Raw genomic sequence first — 25,106 nt, 5'->3', positions numbered from 1 at the left:
ATGGTTACTACCCCTCCGATTTCGTAGTCAACGGTGTTGGCCCGGATTGTTGGAGATGGCCCTGACCACCTATAGATGTCTATCCTTGAGACGATTTCAAAGATTCCCGCCGGGACCATATCTAGAAGACGATCTACGTCGTCTTCGGGTAACCCGGCGTGGTTATGGACTGTAATCCGCGTAGTAACTAACCAACGGGTTGTGCTAGAAAAAAAAATAAACATTAAAACAAAATAGTCAAATCATTGCGATTAAATTCAAACTTTTTGATTATTGAAATTCATTAATTTGTGGTCAAAACTAATAAAATAAATTAATTAAATTACTAAAAAAGATAATATTAACATATCATATAATAAAAAGCACAAACTGTCAGAGAAAATAATAAAATCTTAGAAAAAAATTTTTGGTACTTACCCATTATTTGTGCTTCTCAAAATCAACTACGGAAACTGAACTAGGATTAAAAATGTGGACACTTTTTAAGAACGCAAAGACGTGCAAGGAGCTGTGATAGCAAATAAAGGACAAATTGCTTTGGACATATACCTGGATTATGATGTTGTGATTAGAAACAAATTCAACGTGGTCGAAAATGCAATACAATTCAAGGGTTCAGTTTTAATAGGGTTGGACTTTTTACATAAATTCAAAGTAAACATTTGCTGCTCAGAAAATGTGGTCGAAATTCAGGGATACAGGATACCCTTAGAAACTGAAGATCAAATACGCATGATTAATTTGGATAATCTCGCAGATAAACGAAAGGAAAAATTTGCCTGCTTGGAGCACGCGGTTATGATGACTAACGTTGGCGCCAATATGAATAAGTTTCGAGATGTACATAAGATTTGTTGAACCGTAAAAAAGTCACCAATTTTGATGTCCCAAGAGACCCTCGGAACACTGTGCACTTTAAGGAACAGCTTAGCGATCCTGAGGGTAATCTCGTTGACATAATTGAAGACGTACGACGCGACTCCGATGTTCCAAAAGACCCTCGTAACACTGTGAACGTTAGGGAACAGAATAACGGACCGGAGGATAATTTTGTTGGTACTAGCAAAGTGACAAAATTTAATATCATTGTGTCAAAGGTCCCTCGGACCACTGTAAACAGCAAGGAGGAGCATAACGGACCGGAGGATAATCTTTTTGGTACGAATGACGTGAGAAGCAATGGAAAAGCTATCCAGATAGAATTTGATGGAAAGTTGCAACAATGTGAAATTAGTATAAAGACAGTTATTGGTGAGAGTATTGACCATACATCCGTAGAAAAAGTCTATCTTTTTCCACCCTGTCCCCAAACGTGACAAAGGATGAACTAAATTCCGAAAAAAGTAAAAAAAAATAGATTCACTCTATGTATTTGACAATACCATCAGAACACTATCAATGACCGAATTGTTATTACCAACTCGATGTCACGCAATTTGTTTAGGCTTATTTGACGAATCCTTAGAATCAGATGCAATCATTATTGTTTCCCACGAGAAACAACGACATGAAATATTAACAGCTCGCGCTCTTAACAAAAATCAGGAGGAAATAATTGTCCAAATCTTGAATCCCAACTATGTTCCTATCAAAATACTATAAGGTGAAGTAATTGGATTTTCATACGTCGTAGAAGAATTTCTTCAAGAGGATAAGGAAGAGGTTACCACCACCACTTTGCGTTGAAACTGCAAAGGTGGAGAAACTTCTTAAAATACTATGACACATCCTACACCTTTATTTGCAAAAAGACCTTACAGAGTACCTTATCAAAATGATAGAACCTAGGACAATGGTTTTATTTAAGAAAGCACGTCTTCTTGTTCAGCTCTGGTGACCTTTATTGACAAAAAACGGCACTTAGGAGAAGATTCAGGCTTTTTACATTGATTCTTTTATTTTTTCCATATTTAAATTGCCGGTTTGGTGTGAAAATTTTCAAATAATATGGAATTTACGTTATCTTCCTGGAGTTTAATTTTTGAATTTTCTAGCGCATAGAAAAAATCGCGATATAATAAATTTTCCCAAAAATTTCGTTTAGTTATCATATGGTAAACATTCAGTTTGGTTTTCTTAGATTTTGATTCTGCAACGTCGTATAATTCCCTTGGTTTTGATTTTAAAATTTCAATGTTATCTATAATATCTTTAATTTCCAGTCCGAGACCTTCTGACAGCTCGAGATCAGATGAAGTACAATGTGCTATGTGATCTTTTTGTTCTAAAATGTAATTATCATTCTTGGTAAAATCGTAAACGAGAGGTGAGAGACTGTTGTAATGAAATTTGATAAAATCGTCACAAGATTCTTTGTGACAATTGATTGAGAGAATTTGATTTTGCGTGGCATCTGATTTTATACGTGAGAGACTGTCCGCCTTTCTGTTAGAACCTCCTTAGAACCTAGACGAGTACCAGGTTCTTTTACAATTAAAAGCTATGTGAGTGGTTTATGGTCAGTGATTGTTATAAATTCCCTTCTGTAAAGGTATGGACAAAAATGTTTCACCGTCCAGACTATGGCTATTAATTCCGTTTCTGTAGTTAAATAATTAGATGCTCCTACGTTTAATGTCCTCAAAGCATATAATTAAGTTCAAGGAATACAAACTTTTGTTTTTAAAAATTTTATTTAATTAATACACGAGCTCTCTAGAGCGATGCCTAATTAGAACTGATTACATTTTTGGGAGAAATTATCTTATATATTAAAACCACTTGTTTCCCATACAATGACTAACATTGTGGATACAAATGTGTGAGGTCTCTTGATGTAAACTTCCCGCGGTGGTTGAAATCAATGAATGAAGAATAGGGAATAAACATCCTGGATCGGACGGACATAACTCCTCCCCCCTGAAGTCAAACGGTCTTTGCTTTGACGGGACGTTCAAATTTCTTGCAATATGACGCTACCATATTTTGCGGGTGAGTTTGCAAATGTCCTGTAGATTTGAATTACGTATTCTCTATAAAAATATACTCTGTGATTGTAAGAACGATAATTATTATCCCAAGAATTGAAGTAGCAGACGCATGGATTAAATGTATTGTTGGATCGATCTTTATATCGGATTTCATGTCCTCGGTTTCTTCATGAACTTTCGAGAAATCTTTCAAACGTTTTTGCTCTAGTTTTACGGATTTATTCATTTTGAAATTAGCTGGTGGGAGTTCCAGGGTTATTTTATAGGTGTACTTGCTGTAGGTTTTGTCAAATTTCGTTTGGTCAACTATGATTCCACAGTTGTTTCCGTCTGAAGAGAATAGTACGCTTCCGTTTATTATTTCTTGCTTGATTTCTTCCATGCAAATTTCCATTATCTTCGAGAGTTTACGCGTGATTTATTGTTGCACAGTTGTTTATTGACTTTGTAATCGTTTGTAATTTGAAGAAAATTATTCATTTCTGGAGTAGCAGTACAGATGTAATGTTACATTATTTACCGATACAATTTTAAATTTTGAAAATTCAATTACCTTAAGAACGTGCGTTCCGTTCAATTCAATTTCATCCGTTTTATAGATTAATTTAAGCTGATGTAAAATTTGCATTAGCTCTTGAGCCGATATAGTTTCTAGATTTGAAAGTTCCTTAAAAGCGAATGTTATCGTTCTTTAAATGCTTTGAATTGTATTTAATGGTTTTTTTAGCTAAATACATATTATGTTGAATTAACATTTCATTTTCATGTTTACTATTAAAGTCATTTTAAAGTTTCTAGTAAGGTATTGATATTTTTTTGTAAGTCGTGCATGTCGTTCATGTATCTTTTCGTAATATGGTTAGCAAAAAAAGTGTACTTATTTACTTGTTTAATTTTTGAACAAATGGTCAAAATCTAAATTATAATTTTTTTAAATCATCGTTAATAATTTTGTTAATTTTTGTTTTCACATCTGGCTAATACACAATTTGATTTAAGTGATTATAAATTTATAAATAAATTTATAAATACCGTTATGATTATTGCTGTAGTATTCTTTAATAATTTCATTTTGTTGATCAGTTTTCTCTAAATCTTTACATAGAATATTACATTTTGTTATTTGTAAAGTGTGAGAACATAGCAAGCGGCATCATTGCTATCATTTTTTCCTTGTGGTTTCTTTGGTTCATATATTTCGTTTTCATAAGAAAATTGTACTGTGTCAGTTGAGTCATCATAAATTATATCTATATCTTCGAGGAGTTCACTTTCTTCATCAGAACTTCCTGCATTTTTCTTAATTTTTTTAAATATATTTTTCTTCACTTCTGTTTCCTTGACTCTAGCTTTTCTTTTGTCTGTTATCTTCTGTTTCTCTTTTCTGGTAAGTATTTCCTACTGTAATCGATTTTTTTCTGAAGTTTCAGTCAAAACTCTTGACTTTCCTTTCCTTTTCTTTCCTAGGGAATGCTTGTTGTTGTGTCGCCCAATTGAATTTTACATTTTTCCTTAGTAAAGCAGTTAAAGGTTTTGTTATTTTGCTAAAGTATTTTTATAAATTTCCTGTAATCTTCGACGAGTCTAAAGTCTAAAGTCTAAAGAAGGACTTGATTTCCTTGACGTTTTCTGGTACTTGTTGTTCGTGGGTTTCTAGTGAACCAGCGTAAGTAACGATATTGTCCATGTAAACAAAACATTTAAGTCCCTGAAGTCCCGCCAATACATTATTCATTATTCATTCATGGCAGGGCCATTCTTTAGACCGAATGGCATTCGTGTAAACTGGTAGTGCCCTGATGGAGTTGAAAATACAGTTTCACTTCTATCTTTCTCCTTTGCCTTTATTTGTTGAAACCCTGATGTTAAATCACGCACAGTGAAGTAAACTAATTACATTGCATTTCATTCACAAATTTCAAAATAGAATTGGATTTTGGTAAGCTACTCAGCACTTTGACAGTCGTTGCTCCGAACGTCAACGACTGCAAAATCCATTCAATTACTTCATTTCGTCGACAGGTTTCCACATTAGGAAATGATATTTGTATACCCACCAGAAGTCGTCGATCACAACTTATAATATTGACAACAATGCCTCAAGTAGTCAATTTCATGTTGGAAAAAAGATATTAAACAACCACGTTTCCGCGAGGAATTAAATGCACCTCGCAGTACTCAATGTAAGTTGGGGGTTGGGAGCGTCGGCGATTTAGGATGACACCCTCTACAACCTCCAGAAGGGTCTGGGGTAGCACATTAAGAGCGGCGTTGGCCTATAAATCGTTTAGGGGGCCTACTATGATTGAAACCATTTCATAAGGCAAATCCCCCCCAATATCCAGCCGGTCTCACTAATAATAATTAAAAAATAATAATAATAAAATAAATAACTAGATCAAACGTCCGTTAAATTTAAAAAAGCAAATTAAATTAAACTAAATTAAGTAAGTCAAAAATATTTGGAATAAATAATGAAGGTTAAAAAAACATTTAATATAAAAATATTTGTTTAACTCAAAATTGATTTAATTGAGGGAAAAATAAAAATATTTAGTTTAAGTGTTGAAATAAAATAAAAGTATGGAAATTTAGCAATTGTACACCTACCACTAGACATTGCAAATCACAGAAATCACAAAAATTGAAAGAAAATTGAGTGAGTTCTGGGAGACAGCTGGTCGTATGGGAATGAGTACGTCGGATAAGTAAGAAAACTGATCCACTAAACAATTATCTAACTCAAAATACGAATCAAGTGGGTTTATCTATCAATGTTTCGTCTCGCCATTTCATCGTCGCGAGAAACAAAGTACCCAATTTCCCACCAATGTTTTTCTAGTAAATGAGAAAGAAAGAAAAAAAATTAAGGAACTATTCATATAATAGCGTGGATAAACAGATTAGGACATCTAAACTGTAACGGCTATATACACCCCTGCGAGATCCACCGTCCATTCGACGTAGAGTGGTCTGGGCACGTTACTCCGTTGTACAGAACTATTGTTGCTGGGGCTGAAAAAGATAAAAATATGTTATAAAAAATATAACATATTATAACATATGTAACAATATAACGTATTATATAAAAATATAATTTTGTTTAATATGTCGTATGAGTCTACATTAGACTCACATGTTGTTGGTTGCTGTGGTGCTGCATAGATCCACAACGGTCTCACCCTCACGCATGCATTTGATCGACACAGCATTGCAATCTACGCGGTATGTAGGACTAGAAAGCATGATCGGCCTGGACCCTGGTGAGACCAACTTGGCTTCACGCAGGTCGCATAAATACTGACGAAGATTTATAAGTTTTTTTTTATTTGTTTATTAAGTTTAATTTGTGGTTTAACATTACAAAACTGCTCAGGCCTTTTTGAAACTCAAAATAGAAAAATAAATACAAACTGAAAAACTCAAAAACCCGCCACAGACGAATTGGCGCAGTCAGTAGGATTCACAGTTATATTTGGGAGAATTTTTCAAAAATAAAGAAAATTCTTACATGAAAATCTTGTGGAAAAAGAAATAATTAAAAAACATTATTTGTCGTCAAAAGTTTAAAAATGACCAAGGAGATCAGAGGTCGTGTCGATTCTCAGATAAGAGAGTGATGAGTAATTATCTCTTGAGCGCTTTGGAAACATTGTATTAATACGTTATCACTTGCTTGTCGAAATTTTTATCAATTTTGCCAAATAACGTAAATGAAATTTATTAAATTTATTAGTTGCTCTATTTTGAAACACTGTTGAATTAATCCAGGTAACTAAAGTAACAGAGTAGGTATGAAAATGAAGCGAGAAAACTAATGCAAAATTCTATTTAATAACAATTAATAATAACTAACAATATAATATATAATATATAATATAAAAATAAAAATAAAAATAAAAAGTGGCTATTAAGCCATGGACATGGGGGAGTACCATGTCTCCACCCATGCCTCGACTAAGCCCAGGTCCCACGCTACTATAAAATCCCATCGGCGCACGTAGCAGCGCCGACCCAAAGGCTGGGGAGTGGTGGAGTAGGTGACAAAAATCACCTCCATGTCCTCCACCACGTACGCCGGAACCATCATCAAGATTCGGTCGACAAAGAAAAGCGAAAGCGTGGGGGGCTCGAGGACCATTAGCCCCGAGAAATCTCGACAAAATCCTCCAGGTACAAAGACAGCTGAAAGTAGAGAAAAGCCAATAAGAATCAAAATAAATCAGTTATATGAGATAATTGGAAAGTATTCTTAAAAATTCAATCAAACTACTAAAAGAGACAAAATAGTTAATTAATGATAAAATCAGTAAATATTTTTTCAAAAGCAGTTAAAAACAAAAATAAAAAAAAAATATTAACATATTATGCAACAAAAGGCACAAACTATCACCTGCACTATCAGTCAAAATAAGATGGTACTTACCCATTATTAGTTCTTTTTGAAACAACTGGTGGAACTGAACTAAATTAGAACTGAAGACACTTTTTAAGAACACAGAGTCGGAAGGAGGAAGGGTAGTGTCACGTGATTGTCCCTTATCTTTTATTGAAATATTTACATCAGACACTAAAATAGTTTTCTGGAGGATAAAAATTGTGAAAATTCCCAATAATTTTATAGTCCACAGGTTAAAGCGAAAAAAAAAAAGTTTATAAAGTTCGCGTTACGATATTTACATTTAAATCTAATCACAAACGGCTGAAAAATATGGAATTTTACAGCTGAACTCGTAACGAATCCATCGTTGTAATTAAGATAAGACAATCTAATGTATCCGTTCCTTTGTAGGTGCCGTATCCAAACGGACACAATAATTTAAAATTCGTGGATCCCCGCCATAAGTGGAGTCAACTTCGCTACTTCTTTGACTTCTTTCATAATGGGAGCGACGACCACTCTTCTGGATGTAATTCAACCTGGAAATAGCCACTGGCCACATCCATTATAGAAAACGAAAATGCTCCCGATAATTGATCGAGGGTTTTCTGCAGAACTGACAGGAGAAACAAATCCGGTTTTATTATTGTGTTTAATTCTCGGTATTTTTATTTAGTTCCAATTTGGGGCCGCCACCCTGGTGGACTGGGACACGGCCCTTCTATCGTTTAAATGAATGAACCCCTGCCCGTTAGGCTGTTTTCACACGATGCGATATCGATACCATTAACAGATAACGCGCGATAAATGGTCACTATATGGTAACCATTTTTCTTTTACACATCTATTTTTACGTACCATAAAATTTTGCTTAGTTTCGCAAACCTGTTTGTTTCGAAGTATCAGTCATGGCGAATAGATGTAAAAAGGGCTAAGCAAAGGCAGCCTTTGCAAAGAAATCGGCGTTTCTGGTGCTGCAAATAGGTGTCTTAATACGTGAAATACGTGTCTTAATTTTAAAAACAGGTAACAGAGCTCAACAAATAAAACATCTTTTCTATTTGTAATTTTTGAATAAAAAATTCACAAATTTACTTTAAATTTGGAAAAAAATAACATACTAAAACGTGTACCCATCTATTGGTACAAAAATAAGAGCGCCGAACTATTTTCATTGTGATAGAAACGGACAATTTAAACAGGTTAAAACAACAATGAAAATTGTTGCTATGAGTACAAACTAATTATTAAACACTGACCGGCTCGTTTGCACAAAAGAAAGAAGGAAAGCAGTGAAAATTATAAATAAAAATTTTGCAAAATGTTATATAGAAAAGTTGTTGTATTTTATGAGTTTTATTACGTGTTAAAATTAACACACCCACAAAACCCAAATTTGTCTGGCGTTTAAACATCATCTTGCATACGATTTAATTAATTAATTTGGAGTGCTTCGCTGTGACTGGCCGCCTCTTCGTTTGCTCATCAAAATTAGTGGGTTTTTTGCGATCATTTAGTGTGGTTTGTGCTGTATGGTGGCATTTTTCTGTGCTTTACTTTAATATATTTGGCTGTATTAATAACTTGGTTTCAACGTGGATAAGTTGATTTATTCTGGTTGGGTTTGTGCGACCGGGCGATTAGAGGCACAGTTTTTGTGTCCTATCTAATCGCATACTTTGCGATTAGTCGTATTAATGTTTTTTAACCATGGCATTAAAATGTAATAAATGCCATCAGTCCATAACCAAAACTTAAGATTACTTATCTTGCCGTAAGAATTGTGAGGGTTGTTACCATATTGCGTGTGTTGGAGTTTCAATTACCGCTTTTAATAATTTAAAATCATTTAATTCTCTCAAGAAATGGAACTGTGAAAGCTGTTCTCCAACAGCTGACATTCCTCAAAGTGACGATGCTTCATCTAGTCTTGCTCAATCTTTTTTTGATGCTGAATCGGTCAGTGGTCTGCTTTTTACCCAACCGGATGCAAATAGCAGTTTAATAGATTCTATCCCGGATTGTTTTAAAGACATATTTAAAGTATTTACTAATACTGTTTTTGACAACTTTAACACTCTTTTTAATCATATTTCGGACTTACAAAAAGAGAATCAAATACTTCGTGATGAAATTAAGAATTTAACAGCGGTAATATATAATAAATTAAGCTCTTCCTCCCAACCTCTTCAAGCTCCAGCTGCTAATTCCTACGCCAATAGTTTGAACACAGTTATTATTAAACCTAAAAATTCGGCCCAAAATGTCTCAAAAACAAAAACTGATTTTATATCTAATATAAACCCTGACAACTGTGATTTTAAGATCTCGAAAGTTAAATCTATAAGAAATGGCGGTTTGTTATTGAAATGTCAAAATCCTTATGAATTAAAAAAAGTGTTATAGAGTTCAAATTAGATGACCAATATGTAATCTCTGACATTAAAACACTGCTTCCAAAACTGCGTATTTCTTGATTTTCCAGTGATGTTGCAGAATCTCATATTATACTTCATTTAACTAAGCAAAATAAACATATTTTTGGTAATGCTTTGAAATGTAAATTATTGAAATATTACATGCCTATTAAAAAAATAAAGACATATTTCATGCGATTATTGAAGTTGATGTTGAATCATATAAGTCAGCTTTAGAATTTGGTCACTGTTTAATTGGCCTGGATAGTTGTAACATCTTTGATGCTGTTGAGCTTACCTTTAATCATATAAACAAATACTGCTCTTAGTGTAATTTTGCAAACTTATTGGAATGTTTTGAATTGCTTACTTGTATCTATGATAAACATGTTTTGTTTTTAGGCCATTTTAATATTCCTGGGTTTCTTTGTTTTGACAGTACTGATATCAAAAGTTTAGGACATCCAAAAAATTACGTATATGGTATACGTAATTTTTTGAATGTCTTAAACCTTAAACAATCCAATAATGTAACTAACGTAGATGGTAGATGCTTAGATCTTGTTATCTCTAATTTTTGTTGTCACGTATCTTATGACTCTCTTCCTACCAAAAAGCACGTATTACACCGTTCTCTTTACTAGTTGCGACTAGTCGCCATGCTAAACGTGTCAACAACTGTATTGGTAATGCTCGCTTCAATTTCAGAAAAGCTGATCGATTATACAGCTCTATTGCTAATTGTGATTGGAGTAGGCTCTGCGAGTTTAAGGATGTGAATCAAGCTGTTGAGTTTTTTTATGGTAAATTATATGTTATATTTAGCGAGTTTGTCCCCCTCAAAAGAGCAAGATCTGGTCATTATCCGGTTTGGTTTACAGCTTCTATTATTACCAAAATTAAACAAATCTGTTTAATTTTTTAAACAGTTTAAACAAACGTTTAACACGTGAGACATACAAATTGCTTATAATAATTGCCTGCACGAAATCCAACACTCTCTAACGCATGACCCCAAGCTATTTTGGTCCTTTATAAACGTAAAACTGGTGCCGTTCCCTCTGCAATGTTTTTTGAGAATGAAGAATTACCGTCTCTACAATGCATTGCTAATGGTTTTTTTAGCACATTTTGAAAAGTCGTTTTCTACTAACAACACATCTCAGACTATTACCAGTCATCTCTCAAGCAGCAGAGTAAACTCGTCTTATGTTCATATTCGTTTTATCTCATTATCTGACGTCATAGAAGCAATTAATAAGTTAGGAGACTCTTTTTCAGTGGGTGATGACGACGTGTCCTTTTTTTGTTATAGGATTGTGCTCAGGCGTTTTCTAATCCTTTACATGTTTTGTTCAACTTAATATTAACTACTTCGGAGTTCCCATGTTTATGGAAAGTTGGTAAAATCTGTCCTATATTTAAGTCTGGTGATAAAAATCATGTGGATAATTACAGACCAGTTACGATTCTATCGAACATCTCCAAAATATTTGAGTTAATTCTATATAAATTTATATACGCCGAAGTTATTAGTTCTATTACCGAATATCAACACGGATTTGTTAAGGGTAGATCAATGGCTACTAATCTTGCTTGTATTTCACATGTCATTGCTACTTCTTTAGAAAACTAACTAACTAAAACTAACTTGCAGATTGATGTAATTTACACTGACTTTTAGAAGGCTTTTTTCAATCGTCTTGATCACAAAGTTTTACTGAATAAACTTTATGGTTATGGATTTTCTCGCTCTTTGATCAGTTTACTGGTTTCATATTTGACTGACCGTATTTGTTATGTTAATGTTTCAGGTTTTAATTCATCGAGAATAATTGTTAATACTCGTGTTCCTCAGGGTTCAAATCTGGGGCCTTTACTTTTTTGTTGTTTATCAATGATGTCGTTGATATGCTTGCTGTGGGTGTTCTTCTCTTTGATGACGATTTGAAATTATCAAAAGTCAAAATGATTGTCAACAGTTTCAAAATAATTTAAATTTTCTTTTTGCTTGGTGTTCGGTAAATAATATGTCGTTGAAATGTAAATGTTGTGTCGTCACCTTTTCCCGTAAGCAACATACAATTTTGTATGATTACACAGTTAACGGTACTTCTATTTTGCGCTGTAATACCATGAAAGACCTAGGGGTTACCTTTGATACTGAATTTAGGTTTAATACACATATACGTAACATTGTATCATCAGCGAACAAGAAGTAGGGATTTATTGTAAGATCATGTACACAATTTAAATCTTTTGACTGCTTAAAATCTTTATTTTATGCACTCGTTTGATCTGGGCTGGAATACTGCTCCATTATCTGGTCTCCCCATTATTCGAATTATATTAATCTTGTTGAGTCAGTCCTAAGAAAATTTTCCAAATACTTATGGTTATGGAAGAAAGTATACTTATACTTACTTATACTTATACTTATAGTATTGGTACCCGCAACGTGGCATTTCCAATAGTGTTTTATTTGTGAATTTTGGTGTTACGTCTTAATTACACAGACGTGTCACGTTTTTTCTTACGTTTTTGTTTAAAATTCTCCATGGGATGGTGGATTCTACCTACCTATCTGCTTGCACAAATCAACTTTAACCTTCCACAATCCAACATAAGAAATTACAGATTTTTTCATGTCCCTATAACTAGTACGAACATCTTACAGCGTAGTCCTATTATTAAAATGTGCAGTTTGTTTAATAACAATAACATAGTGGACCAAGTTGATATATTTAATGTTAATTTACGGACTTTTAAATCTATTGTCGTTCATTACTCGGGAACATTGAATAGTCCAGATTAAAATTGCATCTCTAGTGAGAAAGGAGTAACATTCAGCTCCTCTATTTGCAATTAATCTTTTGCTGTTTTAGTTGGCTTGTCATTGGGCTCGCCTGTTGGCCAACTTAATTCAATAATAATAATAATAATAATAATAATAATAATAATAATAATAATAATTATTATTATTATTATTATTATTATGTTAATAATAATAATTATAATAATAATAACACACGTATTTCTGATACACCCTGTATAGACGGCGCATTCTAATGTAATATAAAAGTATTTAAACATACTACAACTGCATACAGGCCATGGATGGGAGGGAATTCTCTTTCGTTTATTCTTTTTTTGCTTAATTTGTTTAATTAGTGCTAGTACTCCCAACCGGAACTCAAGCTTTTCGTCATCGGTAAAGTTTGCAGGTGATACAGACTGAAAAAATGCTTTGTCTTCGTCAATTTCTTGCGGTGGTGGAGGTTGAGATGCTGCTTCTATGGCTTTGAGTATCGCCTGGTCTGTTTCGTCAGTTATTTTTTGTGATTTGCTTCGTTTTCGAGCTAATCTTGGTCCTGGTCTGAGTCCTAGTGAAGAGTTAATCGCTTCAGATGACGGTGTAGCTGATTCATCGTCTTCATCGCTTTGCGGTGTATCAGTGCAAATACTTGAATCGGTCTCGCCCTTTTCCAAAATCTTCATTAAAAATTGAATCTGATCGAAAAATACAGTGCTTTCATTTCAAATGGAGCCATTCTCAGTAATTTTTGACATTGAGCAAATCTATTTTCAAGCAAAAACAGGTCGATTAGAATCCCGAGGGGGAAGTTCAAAACTAACATTAGTTACGTTTTAGGTTTCATCCTTTAATCGCTAGCCACCCCTACTATAAAATTTTAAATAGCACCCCCTACTTTTTGAAACATTTTCGGAAAGGGAAAAATTTGTTTATCTAACTGTCAAAGAAAAACATTTTTTTGTTGATTCGTTCTTTAGTTAAGGGTGGTTTTATGTTTGAAATTTTTAATCGTAGTAGGCTATGATCTGAAGCCAAGTTAATTTAAATAAAAAAATTGTCGATTAAGGATGCAATGAGAGAGTTTAAAACCAACATTAGTAACATTTTATCCCCTAGTTGCTAGCCACTCCTACATTAAAATTTTAAATGGCACCTTTTACTTCTTGAAACATTTTCGAAAAGGAAAAAAATGAACGAACCTGTCAAAAAAAATTTCGATTCGTTTTTTAGTTCGGGGTGGTTTTAGTTTTTAAACTAGTCCTAGTAGCCTTTGATTTGAAGACAATTTAATTTAAAATTAAATAAGAAATTTGCCAATTAGAGATGCGATGAGATAATTTGAAACCAAAATAGACTACGTTTTAAATTTCATCCCATAGTCTTTAAACACCCCTTAGTTTAAAGTTTTAAATAGCACCCCCAACTTTTTGAAATATTTTTGTAAAGAGAATAAAAAGCTTATTTATCCGTAAAAGCAGTCATTTTTTTATTTGTTTTTGAGAACCAACATAAAATGTTTTAAAATGTTGGGGGTGCTATTAGAAATTTTAAAGGGCGACTAAGGGATGAAAGTTAAAATGTTACTAATGTTGGTCTTAAACTCTTTTATTGCATTTCTTATCAACAATTTTAATATTAAAATTAAATTGGCTTCAGGTCATGGCCTACTATGTTTAAAAATTTCAAAAATATAAACACCCTAAGAATATCTGTCCACACCATCAGAAGAAGATTGGCTAAATATTTCGAAAAATTTTCAAAGAATGTCACATTTTCCACATTGTATAGGAGCTGTGGATAGTAAACATATACAGATCCAAAAATTTCGACACAGTGGCTCTATGAACTTAAATTATAAACATTATTTTTCCATAGTTCTAATGGCAGTGGCAGATTCTGATTATAAGTTTTTATATGTAGACATAGGAGCCTATGGCAAGGATTGTGATTCCTCAGTTTTTTATGAGATTTTATTTTGGGCAAAACTGAAAACGGTACGCTAAACATTCCTGATTCATCTGTGGTATAAGGAACAGATATCAATTTGCCGTATGTTTTGGTTGGTGATGAGGCATTTACATTAAGTGAAAATTTATTAAGACCATTTGGAGGGCATACATTTAATGTGACAAAAAGGATCTTCAATCATCGTTTAACACGGGATGGAAGATCTGTAGAATGTGCTTTTGGTATATTAAGCAATAAATGGAGAATTTTCCATAGGCCACGAAATGTTTCAAAACCATTTGCAAAAGATATAGTGAAAGCTGCAGTAATTTTAGATAATGTGGTGCGCCAAAAAGATGGCTTTTGTTCTAATGATATGTATGTTGTGGAATATACGAAAGGGTTACAGCAACTACCTCAAGGGTGAGCTGTGAGAGGTGGAAGACATGCTAACGACATAAGAAATCAATTTGCATATTATTTTGAAAGTCCAGCAGACTCCTTACCTTGGCAAATGGCAAAAATATAATTTTTGTATTTATTAATGCACATTTTAATAATTATTATTCCTACTTAATAATAATTACGTAAACAAATAAATAAATATGTAATTCTTTTTGTTTTGCTTCGTTTCGTTAAACTATAATAACTAAAATACTTACCACCTGCTCCTACTTTTTCTTCTTTTTTAAAACTGTCAAAACCTTCTATCAGAAATTGGTAAATTTCTGTTCATGCTTTAATTTTCTTTATTATTCTGTCTTTATAATCATCGATAGTTTTATCCCAAAGACAAGGACGTCCTTTTATTAACTCAATGAGAGTTAATGTATCAAATACGTACTTGGTTTTCTTGGCCATTGTTGTAACAGGCAACACTGCTTTTGTTGTACTCAAGTAAATCGCCAAAATTATGGTAAGACGTGAGAAGACATGCATAAACTTGCATTGGTTACAGGAATTGCGTCGATAACAAGTGGTAAATTTTTTCTCAAAGCGATTTACTGTGGCGGGTTTTTGAGTTTTTCAATTGGTATTTATTTTCTAATTTGAGTTTCTAAAAGGCCTGAGCAGTTTTCCCACTACAGAACGAATAAATTTATTTTAACGTAGGTTTTCCGGCTATGTTGCGGAAACAGTTGTTTTCATGACAAGGACTGCAGTCAATTAAAGACATTGTTAATTTTAAAATAAAAGAATTTAATGAATAAAAGAAAATATCTAAGGTTACAAGAGAACAAAAACACAATTAGATACAAAAAGGTCACACACAGGGATTTGAATCATTATACAGAATAATGGAATCTTAAGCCAAACAAGAATCACAGCTTCATTTGACAAGCAAAATTTACGAGATACGATTACGAGTATAAATCTGAACAAGAACTACAAGTCGATTTTTGTATTAATTCTGCTTGCTTTAACGGCGTTACTGAGTTATGGTAATTATTTAGCAAATAAAACGAAATAATTAATTAAAGTTTTTCTAGAGGAAAGTGGTATCAATAATGAGTATAATGACACATTATCGGTTATCTCTTAAAAATAGTCAAAAGTTAAAAACAGATTAAAAAGAGCACAAACCATGACTTCAATTAATCATATAGGCGGCCTGAGTTCACATAATTTAGATAACATGTTCGAAAGACGTGTCAATCTTTACACGATTTATGTTCTTACAAAGTTTGAGTTCATCCCGGTCATTTGACTAGTAAATCTTAAATTTAATAGTTGATGATTGATCTTCTTTCATAATTGTATGTTGACAATCGAAGTAGTAGGTAATTAATCATTTTGTTGAAACAATCGGATTTAAGAAGAATAACACTTACAGCTTATTTTCCAAGAAGGAACTGGTAATTTCATTTTCCAAAGCCTTAACACCCAGAAGTAAAACTTCACAAACCGTCACGTACAATGATTTTATTCACTTGAGATTAGCGACTATGCATTCAGAAGTAATAAGTCTGAATTATTGACAACTTGTTTTCTCGGTTAGCTTTTATATCCAATTTTTGACCAGCCTTTGTTATTAATTTACTAATTTATGACTCTGTTTTCCGGATCTAACAAAATTCCATGAACTATTGCGATATTTTGGTGAAATTATCCACGACGACGAGCAACTATCTTTGTTTTATGTAATAATTTTGGAAATTTTCTTAATGTTTTTGCTCCCTTTTTAACCTAATTGACGCAAAATAATAATTGCGACATATAGGTATTGCCTAATTGTGAAATAAACAAAGGCCTTTTGGCCCGTCACAACCACTCCCTCCTCAAAACAAAAACATGGGTTCTCAATAACCCATGGCTTTTCTTTAAACTTATTCTAAACATCCTTCTTTTCCTATTGGAACCGTTGCTAATGTGACTGATTAACCCTGATTAAAAAAAAAACAACTATTACATTCCAATAGCAAACTAGGATGACTCGCGTTTACAAGAGTTGATACGTTCGGACAAACTATTCGCGTACGCGGTCTCTTTTGCACACACTCACTTCTTTGCACTCACCAATGTCTACTTAGTGAGTTTCGTCTACAATCTTGGGTAGACCGTGTACACATCGGCAACGGTGGTGAGAGAGTTTTGGTGGAGGTTGTAGTTTGGTCAAGATATCAATGGCTTCTATCGCTTTCTCTGGGGTGAGGTGGGGTAGTAGAGTAAACACGGCTCTTGGGGGAGAATGCGGCACATCGTATGGTACGTCAACTCTGGGTGGAGTTGTTTCGTTTGGCGGGTCCTCTGGATCAGGGGCTATACTGGAGCAACGATGATAAGTGGAACCCTGATTTTGGTTTTGATCATCTTGTGGCTTCCTTTGTCGTGAGCGTTTAACTATATGGCCCAATAAAAGAAAACACAGCAGGAACACTAATGCAGTAAGCATAAGAAGTACTGGAAGAATCCAGGGCACTGTATGAGTGGAGTAGTTCATGAAATTAGTGAATAAGGTGTCTGGACGCTCTGGACATGGTTGGTTATATATAATAGTTTGCGTATAGTCTGCTGTAATAGATTGAGAACTTCTTTTCACTGCCTAGATTTCGTACTTGCTTCCACATTTGAAAACGAGTGTTATAGGAAAATCTTGCGTAACCACAATGCCCTATCTCATAGATTCAGTTTCCCTCCAAGTCACATCCCATGAACCTGGTAAAGGGTTTGGCTCGTGTGTGGCAATTGAATTGGCACTGAATACCAATTCTCATGTTGGTTTTGGTATACTTTTGAGTATGTTGTTCAATGGGTCCTGAGTCCATGACGCTTCCCTTGTTATAAGTAATTATTTAACTTAAACCCGCTTCATGTTTCAACCAACTCTATTATTTTCTAATTAGTTATGACTATGACCCACTACTTTAATCCCAAGATTAGAAAAATATGTTAATTATACTTGTTATCAATAATCCCAAACTTAATATTTAAGAGTAATATTTTCCCAATTATTTGACTATAAATCAGGCTTGATTATTATTATTATTATTTTTTATGTATTTTTTTCTTCAGATGGTATCCCTAGTGCTCTACTACTATAAGATCGTGATTAATTTACTTTTAAACCCACGTCTATTTCGGTAGTTCTGAAGGATTATCTTTAAAACTTACGTTCCGGGATGAACTCGCACTTAATTCTGGATAAATATTTCCCGAAGGTAACGCGTCAAGGCATGGTTCAGATTTACTTAATGTTAGTGGTTCATTCTCAGCAACAATATTTGTTAATGGAATAGCCGAAGTCTCAGTTCTTTCATCTAAATGCCTGGCAACCTCTTTCTATGTTTTAAGCAAAGAAACTATAGTGTTAGGCTGTTCCAGAAACTTGCAAGTAATTTGAATGACCATCCATGGGTGCTTGAAATTTACTGCTTCTGAATAGTCTGCAGCTTGTAGTAGAGCCTTTTTCATTCGTGCCATGAGTTCTTCAGGATAGTGACTGTCAAGATTGTATCTAACGCGATCTGGTTTAATGAGAGTGTGGAATGGAAGTTCCATATCCCTACCGTACATTAAAAAGAAAGGTGATTCATTTGTCGCATCATGTATTCTATTTTGATAGGCCATCATAAGAACCACTTTCTTCTTCTGTGACGTAATGAGAAAGTATTGTTTTCAAGACGTGATGCATCCTTTCGATCACACCGTTAGTTGAAGGACGGTAAGGACTTGTTTGAATCTTCTCTATTTGAAGGTTTAGACAAACCTCAGTGAATAAGTCGGATACAAATTGTGTCCCACAATCTGTTAGAATAATTCTAGGTGTTCCATGTCGGAAAATCACGTTATTGACGAAAGCCCTAGCGACGGTTTCTGCCTTTATGTCTTTATTTGGAATGCATTCAGGATATCTGGTTAGGTAATCCATGCAGGTTAAAAAGTATTTGTTTCCAATACTGGTCACATTGAGTGGTCCCACGATGTCCATTGAGACGAGTCCAAATGTACAAGTTGGGACAGGGACATTGATTGCATTTCCGCCTCTGGTATCGGGTGATTTTTCCTGATAATGCATGAATCACAACCTTCACAATATTTCCTCACAGCTTCTGTCATACTCTTCCAATAGAATTCACGCTTGAGTAATTCTGTTGTTTTGATGCGCCCACCATGGCCCATAAAAAGAGAATCATGGTACAATTAAAGATTCTTCTTTGCATTGTTTTGGTATCGGTGGTATCTGGTATCGGGTGATTTTTCCTGATAATGCATGAATCACAACCTTCACAATATTTCCTCACAGCTTCTGTCATACTCTTCCAATAGAATTCACGCTTGAGTAATTCTGTTGTTTTGGTGCGCCCACCATGTGTGACGGGCCAAAAGGCCCTTGTTTATTTCAAAATTAGGTAATACCCAAATGTCGCAATTGTTCCATATTTGCGTCAATTAGATTAAAAAGGGAGCAATTACCAGAAAAAAACAAAACTATAAATTACTGATAAAAATTTAAACACATTAAGAAAAATTCCAAAATTATTATATAAAACAAAGAAAGTCGCTCGTCATCGTGAATAATTTCACTAAAATATCGCAATAGGTTAGAACTAGTTCATGGAATTTTGTTAGATCCGGAAAACAGAGTCATAAATTAGTAAATTGATAACAAAGGCTGGTCAAAACTGGGATATAAAAGCTGACCGACAAAACAAGTCGCAAATAATTCAGACTTATTACTTCTGAATGCATAGTCGCTAATTTCAAGTGAAAAAAAATCACTATACGTGACGATTTGTGAAGTTTTACTTCTGAGTGTTGAGACTTGTGAAATTGGTACTACCAGTTCCTCTTGGAAAATGAGCTGTAAGTGTTATTTTTCTTAAATCCGATTGTTTCAACAAAATGATTAATCACCTATTATTTCGGTTATTAACGTACAATTATGAAAGAAGATCAATCACCAACTAATAACCTTAAGATTTATTAGACAAATGACCGGGATGAACTCAAATTTTGTAAGAAAATATACCGTGTAAAGATTGACACGCTTTTCGAACATCTTATCTAAGTTACGTGATTTCAAGCCGCCTTTATGATTAATTGAAATTATGGTTTGTGCTCTTCTTTTTAACCTATTTTAACCTTTAACTCTTCTCGCAAGAGATTACCGAAAATTGTGACACTACTGATACCACTCTCCTCCAGAAAAACTCTACTTAATTGTTTCATTTTATTTGTTAAATAAATACCATAACTTTGTAACAAATGTTAATCCATGCAGAATCACCACAATGACTTTTGTTCAGATTTCTTTACCTGTATCTTGTAAAGTTTTTCTAATCATTTAAAGCTGCAATTATTGTTTAACCTTAGATATTTTCTTTTATACATTATACTCTTTTATTTAAAAATTAACAATGTCTTCAATTGACTGCATTCCTATTCCTGAACATAACTGTTTCCGCAACATAGCCGGAAATCCTACGTTCAAATAAATTTATTCGCTCTGTAGTGGGAAAACTGCTCAGGCCTTTTGGAACTCAAAATAGAAACATAAATACAAACTGAAAAACTCAAAAACCCGCCACAGACGAATTGGCGCAGCCGGTAGGATTCACAGTTATGTTTGGGAGAAGAGAATTTTTCAAAAATAAAGAAAATTCTTACATGAAAATCTTGTGGAAAAAGAAATAATTAAAAAACTAGGTCACATCATGTTTGTCGTCAAAAGTTTAAAAATGACCAAGGAGATCAGAGGTCGTGTCGAATCTCAGATAAGAGAGTGATGAGTAATTATCTCTTTTGCGCTTTGGAAACATTGTATTAATACGTTATCACTTGCTTGTCGAAATTTTTATCAATTTTGCCAAATAACATAATTGAAATTTATTAAATTTATTAGTTGCTCGATTTTGAAACACTGTTGAACTAATCCAGGTAACTAAAGTAACAGAGTAGGTATGAAAATGAAGCGAGAAAACTGGTACAAAATTCTATTTAATTACAATTAAAAATAACTAACAATATAAAATAAAAATAAAAATTGAAAAGTGGCTATTAAGCCATGGACATGGGGGAGTACCATGCCTCCACCCATGCCTCGACTAAGCCCAGGTCCCACGCTACTATGAAATCCCATCGGCGCACGTAGCAGCGCCGACCCAAAGGCTGGGGAGTGGTGGAGTAGGTGACAAAAATCACCTCCATGTCCTCCACCACGTACGCCGGAACCATCATCAAGATTCGGTCGACAAAGAAAAGCGAAAGCGTGGGGGGCTCGAGGACCATTAGCCCCGAGAAATCTCGACAAAATCCTCCAGGTACAAAGACAGCTGAAAGTAGAGAAAAGCCAATAAGAATCAAAATAAATCAGTCATATGAGATAATTGGAAAGTATTCTTAACAATTAAATCAAACTACTAAAAGAGATAAAATAGTTAATTAATGATAAAATCAGTAAACATTTTTTCAAAAGCAGTTAAAAACAAAAATAAAAATAAATATTAACATATTATGCAACAAAAGGCACAAACTATCACCTGCTTTATCAGTCAAAATAAGATGGTATTTACCCATTATTAGTTCTTTTTGAAACAACTGGTGGAACTGAACTAAATTAGAACTGAAGACACTTTTTAAGAACACAGAGTCGGAAGGAGGAAGGGTAGTGTCACGTGATTGTCCCTTATCTTTTATTGAAATATTTACATCAGACACTAAAATAGTTTTCTGGAGGATAAAAATTGTGAAAAGTCCCAATAATTCTATAGTCCACAGGTTAAAGAAAAAAAAAATATTTTATAAAGTTCGTGTTACGATATTTACCTTTAAATCAAATCAAAAACGGCTGAAAAATATGGAATTTTACAGCTGAACTCGTAACGAATCCATCGCTGTAATTAAAATAAGACAAATTAATGCATCCGTTCCTTTGTAGGTGCCGTATCCAAACGGACACAATAATTTAAAATTCGTGGATCGCGAAAACAAATAAAATTACTGTGAAATTTAGAAAAATTTTGAGTTGCAAAATTTAAATTAACTTCGAAATCAAAAAAAAAAAAAATTTAATTAATCCGGTAGAGTTGCGTTCATTCACAAAGACGAAATGTCCAATTCACAACCTTCGATTCACAATGATGACGACCATCATCGTGAAGGTGAAAATCCTCGGCCAGAACTCAATCGTCAGGGAGGTGACGGTAGGGCTGGAGGACCACTAGGGTCAGCAGCGGCCGCATCTCATTTGATACCCACATATTCAGGTGAAGGGTCGGTAAAAACCTTTATCAGTTTTGTGGAGGATACTGCAGAGTTAGAGGGGTGGACAGAATTGCAAACGGTCAAGGTGGCTCGTCTGAAATTGCAAGGACCAGCTCGACGCATGGTCGAGTGGAATGAAGAATTACGAGGCATCGATTGCACTTGGAATCGATTAAAAGCTGCGTTGATTCACCGCTTCGAGAAAAAAATCTCAGCCGTGGACGCACTGCATCAATTTCGCAAATGCAAACAGCGAGTTGGCGAAACTGTTACCGAATTCGCTGAACGTCTGCAGATGTTGGGAGCAGCGACAATTAAACGCACCGGAGATCAAGCGAGAGATCGATGGGCCAGGACCAATCTGCAAACCGAATATTTACAGCAATTCTTGGAGGGATTGGCAATGCCAGTACAACAACGAGTAATGTCATCTAACCCCGACGCTTTCGAAGAGGCGGTCGAAAAAGCCCTACTCGAGGAGCAAATTGAAGACCGGCTGAAAAAGAAAACAATGCAACGAGGGATAGATGCTGAAGAAAAAACGGAATCCGGTCACGGTCAACAGCAGGTTCAGAGGCGCTCTTATCAATCCCAACAATATCGTCAAATCGCATGCTTCGGTTGCGGTACCAGGGGACACTTTAAATCGCAATGTCGCGTATGTTTTACCTGCGGGAAACCAGGTCATTATAGTCGGGATTGTTTTTCGCGTAATCGCCAACAAAATACGGCAAGAGGGCAAGGTCGCAACGAAAATAGGAACGCGCCTTTAAACGGGAACAGGGCCGTGCCCCAATCGCACGGTGCGGCCCGCACCAGGAATTAAAATCCGACAGTAATACCTCTCAACCCCGTATTTGCAACATCAAGATTTCCAAACACAACTCCATCTCTTTTATCATTGATGAACATAGCCGGAAATCCTACGTTCAAATAAATTTATTCGCTCTGTAGTGGGAAAACTGCTCACGCCTTTTGGAACTCAAAATAGAAACATAAATACAAACTGAAAAACTCAAAAACCCGCCACACATGGCCCATAAAAAGAGAATCATGGTACAATTAAAGATTCTTCTTTGCATTGTTTTGGGCACCAGTAATTTATTTCTTCATCCACTCGTTGTTTGTAGCATAATTCATTAGGAAATTGGTAGTACCCTTCCTGTTGTAACAAGGATTGAATGTCCTTATCTTCGCTTCGGGCTTTCTTGATCTGCTCCAGATTATAAATAATAGTACAATCCTGTTGTATGGCTTGAATCGACATTTCCTCTTGCGGGTATTCTATGCGGGTAAAAGCATCCACATGATATTGTTTTCCTGGACGGTATTGAACATCAAAGTCAAACTCGGTTAAGGACATAGCCCATTTTGTTAAGCGTGAGCTAGGTTCTTTTATGGTCAAAAGGTATTTTAAAGGTCGATAGTGATTCATTTGTTGCATCATGTCTTCTATTTCGATAGGCCATAAGAACGTAAGGTAACATCTCGTCCCAATCACTTTCTTCTTCTGTGACGTAATGAGAAAGCATTGTTTTTAAAACGTGATGCATCCTTTCGATCACACCGTTAGTTGAAGGACGGTAAGGACTTGTTTGAATTTTCTCTATTTGAAGTTTTAGACAAACCTCAGTGAATAAGTCGGACACAAATTGTGTCCCACAATCTGTTAGAAGAATTCTAGGTGTTCCATGCCGTAAAATCACGTTAGTGATGAAAGCTCTAGCGACGGTTTCTGCTTTCATGTCCTTTATTGGCATGCATTCGGGATACCTGGTTAGGTAATCCATGCAGGTTAAAATGTATTTGTTTCCACTACTGGTCACATTAAGTGGTCCCACGATATCCATTGAGACAAGTCCAAATGTACAAGTGGGTACAGGCATTGTTTGCATTTCCGCTGCTGGTATCGGGTGATTTTTCCTGATGTTACATGAATCACAACCTTCACAATATTTTCTTACGGCTTCTGTCATACCCTTCCAATAGAACTCTCGCTTGAGTAATTCAGTTGTTTTGGTGCGTCCACCATGGCCAAAGGTACAATTGAAGGATTCTTCTTTGCATTGTTTTGGGCACCAATAATTTATCATGTCGCTCTCCATCCAGTCGTTCCTTGTAGCATAATCCATTAGGAGATTGGTAGTATCCCTCTTGTAGTAACAAGGACTGAATGTCCTTATCCTCGCTTTGGGCTTTCTTGATCACCTCCAGGTTATAGATAATTGGAGTACAATCCTGTTGTATGGCTTGAATCGACATTTCCTCTTGCGGGTATTCTAAGCGGGTAAAAGCATCAACATGATGTTGTTTTCCTGGACGGTATTGAACTTCAAAGTCGAACTCGGTTAAGGACATAGCCCATTTAGCTAAGCGTGAACTAGGTTCTTTTATTGTTAAAAGGTATTTTAAAGGTCGATGATCCGTAATTATAGTAAATCGAGTACCTGTCAAATAACAACGGAAGTATTTGACAGCCCAGACAAGAGCCAATGCCTTCCGTTCAATCGTGGTGTATCTGGTTTCCGCGTCCTTCAAGCTTCTGCTTGCATAACAGATTGGATGTTCGATTTCGTATTTTTGCGATAAAATTGCACTGATAGTAATTCCCGACGCATCTGTTGCTAAAATAAAAAAATTTGCCTAAGTTCTAAAAATTTTTTATGGTACGCCGGATTGTTAATACTTTTACTTAATTTTGACATATCACAAAGTTGGTCATGTAATGTTTTCAGAGAATGGGTGTACCATGTTGGTTTGCCTTTTATTTTGCTTTTAATCTTTATCGACTTAATTGGGAAACATTTATCAAAATAACGCAAAAATGTATTGTAAAAGTTATTAAACCCTAAGTTAAAGTCTGAAGCGGCAAATGTATCCTTCCAATCTTCGGTCTGAAGACATTCTTTAAA

The 25,106-nt window shown here is 34.7% G+C and overlaps 1 pseudogene; it reads right to left on the bottom strand.

The window, feature by feature from the left end:
• Window positions 1-12,493: 12,493 nt before the first annotated feature.
• Window positions 12,494-15,364, bottom strand: LOC103314945 (uncharacterized; annotated as a pseudogene).
• Window positions 15,365-25,106: the final 9,742 nt, after the last annotated feature.

Source organism: Tribolium castaneum, chromosome 7 (genome assembly GCF_031307605.1).
Source record: "Tribolium castaneum strain GA2 chromosome 7, icTriCast1.1, whole genome shotgun sequence".
NCBI classification, from domain to species: domain Eukaryota; kingdom Metazoa; phylum Arthropoda; class Insecta; order Coleoptera; family Tenebrionidae; genus Tribolium; species Tribolium castaneum.
This window is presented reverse-complemented; position numbering and strand designations above follow the sequence as displayed.